This window comes from Cebus imitator, unplaced genomic scaffold, assembly GCF_001604975.1.
Source record: "Cebus imitator isolate Cc_AM_T3 unplaced genomic scaffold, Cebus_imitator-1.0 Scaffold93, whole genome shotgun sequence".
Classification (NCBI taxonomy): domain Eukaryota; kingdom Metazoa; phylum Chordata; class Mammalia; order Primates; family Cebidae; genus Cebus; species Cebus imitator.
Window position 1 is genome coordinate 5583709 of NW_016107408.1, and position 4331 is coordinate 5588039.

A 4331-nucleotide genomic window follows, 5' to 3' on the forward strand; every position below is an offset into this window, starting at 1 on the left:
GAGATCACGCCATTGCACTCCAGCCTGGTTAACAAGAGCGAAACTCCGTCTCAAAAAAAAAAAAAAAGAAAGAAAGAAAGGAGGGAAGAAGGAAGGAAGGGAGGGAGGGAGGGAGAGAGAAAGACCAATGTACAATTGCAGTGGAGCCACAATTGTGCCACTGCACTCCAGCCTGAGCGACAGAGCAAAACCCTGTCTCTAAAAAAATTAAAAAGACTGGGCACTATGGCTCATGCCTGTAATCCCAGCACTTTGGGAGGCTGAGGCGGGCAAATCACCTGAGGTCAGGAGTTTGAGACCAGTCTGACCAACACGGTGAAACCTCATCTCTACTAAAAATACAAAAATTAGCCAGGCATGGTGGCAGCTGCCTGTAATCCCAGCTACTCGGGAGGCCAAGGCGGCCAAATCGCCTGAGCTCAGGAGTTCAAGACCAGCCTGGCCAACATGGAGAAATTCCAGCTCTACTAAATACAAAAAATTAGCTGGGCATGGTGGCAGGTGCCTGTAATCCTAGCTACTTGCGAGGCTGAGGCAGGAGGATTGCTTGAACCCAGGAGGCAGAGGTTGCAGTGAGCCGAGATTGTGCCATTGCACTCCAGCCTGGCAAGAAGAGTGAAACTCTGTCTCAAAAATAAATAAATTCTCAATCGCTGAAAACGTCAAATCCTAGAAAACATAGCATTCCTACAAGTGATGTTAACATGTTCTTGAACAGTTGTTGGCCAAAGATTCATTTGATTTTTCTGAAATTCGGATGATTCAGATAGTTCTGATGTTAGTTCTGTTTAGAAATAAATCCAAGAACAGTTTTTATATTTTATTTTCACATTGAAAATCAGTCAGATATCCTTCAGCCTCCAAGAGCGTGTTTATGTAAAATTAAATGAGCGCTGGTAGTAAGCTGCATTTTTTCTTTTTCTTTTTCTTTTTTTTTTTTTTTGAGACAGAATCTCGCCCTGTTGCCCAGGCTGGAGTGCAATAGCATGATCTTAGCTGACTGCAACCTCTGCCACCAGGGTTCAAAGATTCTCCGGCCTCAGCCTCCCGAATAGCTGAGATTACAGGTACCCACCACCAAGCCCACATATATATATATGTGGCTTCCCAAAATGCTGGGATTACAGATGTGAGCCACCACACCCAGCCCACTTTTTTCTTCTAAACGGGAAAAGGGTTTAAAAAAAAAAAAAAGACTCTGAGGCTGGGCGCAGTGGCTCACGCCTGTAATCCCAGCACTTTGGGAGGCTCAGGCAGGCGGATCACCTGAGGTCAGTAGTTCAAGACCTGGGCAACATGGTGAAACCCTGTCTGTACTAAAAATACAAAATTAGCTGGGCATGGTGGCACATGCCTGTAATCCAAGCTACTCGGGAGGCTGAGGTAGGAGAATTGCTTGAACCCGGGAGGCAGAGGTTGCAGTGAGCCCAGATCGCGCCATTGCCCTCCAGCCTGGGCAACAAGAGCAAAACCCCACCTCAAAAAAACAAATTAAAATTAAAAAGAAGACTCTGGTCTCAATTTTTTCATTTCCGAAATGTTCATAATAGTTATTATGTAAAGCACTTAGGACAGTTTGTAGTACATAGTAAGCCCTACATGAGGGTTAACTATTATTGATATTATTATTATTGTATCATTACTATTACTGATAAGTGTCTCGTAGGACACCCCCTAGGTGGTTTTAAGGCACTCAAGAAGCTGAGTCAAAAGAATGCTTAGAAAGCACAAAGTCAGAAGTACGTGGATGTCCTTGTGGGATACTGCATGAGACCTGGGAAAGCCCTTCATTCGTTTATCCGTCAGTTACATGAATCTGTGCCAGGCACTGCTCTCAGCACTGGGAAAACAGCAATGACCAAAATAGACACAATTTCCTGCTCGTATGAAGCTTATATCTTAGTAGAGGAAGACTGGAAATGAACAAATAAACAAACAAATGGAGCAGACAAAGATCAGTATTCTGAAAAAAAAAAAAGTCAGTATGACGGAACCTGGGGAGCATATTAGCTTGAGAGTCGAGGGAGTCTGCTCAGAGAAGGGGACATTCTGACGCTGGAAACCTCCTGGGGAAGGCATTCTGGCTTTGGGAATAGCTGCTGCATAGGTCCTGAGGCAGGAACACACCAGGTATGCTGCAGGAAAAGAGAGAAGGCCAATGTGGCTCGAATATGTTGAGCCTAGAGGCAAGGAGTGGCAGGAAGCAAGGATGGAAACAGGAAGGGCCTGCAGGTCACATGTGACAGCTGGCTCCATGAGGGCCCCCAGTGATCCCTATTTTATTTATTTTTTTGAGACATAATCTCACTCTGTTGCCCAGGCTGGAGTGCAGTGGACCGATCTCGGCTCACTACAACCTCCACCTCCTGGGTTCAAGTGATTCTCCTGCCTCAGCTTCCCAAGCAGCTGAGACTACAGGCTTGTGCCACCATGCCTGGCTAATTTTTGTGTTTTTAGTAGAGATGGGGTTTCACCATGTTGTCCAGGCTGGTCTCGAACTCCTGATCTCAAGTGATCCACCCACCTCGGCCTCCCAAAGTGCTGGCATTAATAGGTGTGAGCCACCAAGCCCAGCCAATCCCTGCCTCTTGGTGTTAACTCCCTGTGTGGTCCCCTCCCACATTGAACAGGGCTGGCCTGTGTCCAATAGGATATTAGAGAAATGATGGGATGTGACTTCCAGGGAGAGATCCTAAAAGACATTGAGGCCTCCTCCTTGTTCTTGCTTGGATTATTTGCTCTGGTGGAAGCCAGAAGCCATGTCCTGAGGACACTCAAACAGCCTAGGGGAGAGTCCATGTGATGGGCAACTGAGGTCTCTGTCAACATCCAGCATTAGCTTTTCATGTGAATGGGACACCTTGGGTGTCCTAGCCCCAGCCAAGCCTTCCAATGACTGTAGCCCTGGCTGAGATCTTGACTTTAACCTCATGAGAGACCCCAGAGCCAGTATTAGCCATAGAGCTGCTCCCAGATTCCTGACCTGCAGAAACTGTCTGTGATAATAGATGTCTATTGTTTTGTTTTTTTTTTCCCTCTCTCTCTTTAATTTTCTTTTTTCCTTTCCTTTTCCTGTAAGTCAGGAAACAAAGATGTGTATTTATTTATTTATGTTTTTGAGACAGGGTCTTGCTCTGTCACCCAGGCTGGAGTGCAGTGGCGCGATCTAGGCTCACTGTAACCTCCACCTCCTGGGCCCAAATAATCCTCCAACTTCAGCCTCCCAAGTAGCTGGGACTACAAGCATGTGCCACCATGCCCGGCTAATTTTTTATTTTTTTGTAGAGACATGGTTTCTCCATGTTGCCCAGGCTGATCTCGGACTCTTAGACTCAAGGGATCTGCCCGCCTCAGCCTCCCAAAGTACTAGGATTATAGGTGTCAGCCATTGCACTTAGCCAGATGTGTTTTTTTTTTTTTTTTGAGACGGAGTTTTTTGTCTGTTGCCCAGGCTGGAGTGCAATGGTGTGATCTTGGCTCACTGCAACCTCCACCTCTTGAGTTCAAGTGATTCTCGTGCCTCAGCCCCCTGAGTAGCTGGGATTACAGGCACCCGCCACCATGCCTGGCTAATTTTTGTATTTTTTGTAGAGATGGAATTTCACCATGTTGGCCGGGCTGGTCTGGAACTCCTGACCTCAGGTGACCCACCTGCTTTGGCCTTCCAAAGTTTTGGGATTAAAGGCATGAACCACTGCGCCTGGCCTAGATGTATATTGTTTAAAGTACCAAATTCCAGGGCAGTTTATTATGCAGTAATAGACCACCAATATACCATAAGAACCTGGGATTTTAGTCTAAGTATGATGGAATACCATTTAAGTATGAAGGAATGCAGGGGAGGGTCATGATCTGACTTCCTATGTGGAAAGACCTTCTGACGGGTGAGATCTGGACAATAGGGAGCTAGAGAAGAAGCAGGGGTCCACTTCTAAGAAGCAGGAGCTATTTCTTTTTTTTTTTTGTAACATGGACCGCTTCACAAATTTTCGTGTCATCCTTGCTCAGGGGCCATGCTAATCTTCTCTGTATCATTCCAATTTTAGTATATGCGCTGCCAAAGCGAGCACTACTTAGGAGCTATTAAACTAGTACAGCAGGTGTTGATGACGGCCTGGACCCAGGTCGCAGAGTTGGAAATGACAGAAGTGGACAGGTTAGGGTTGTAATTGGAGTTAGAGCCCACAGAACTTGCTGACAGTTGAATATGATAGGGAGGCAAGGGAAGAAATCAAAGATGCCAGGTTTTGGCTGAAGCAACTGGGTATTCAGCAGCGCCATTTCCTGCCAAGGAGAGACAGCTGGGATTACAGGTGCCTGCCACCATGCCA

The 4331-nt window shown here is 46.3% G+C and overlaps 1 non-coding gene across 1 annotated transcript; it reads right to left on the minus strand.

The window, feature by feature from the left end:
- Window positions 1-3963: 3963 nt before the first annotated feature.
- Window positions 3964-4070, minus strand: LOC108309421. Its single transcript, XR_001827323.2, has one exon. It is a non-coding gene; the product is annotated as a U6 spliceosomal RNA (small nuclear RNA).
- Window positions 4071-4331: the final 261 nt, after the last annotated feature.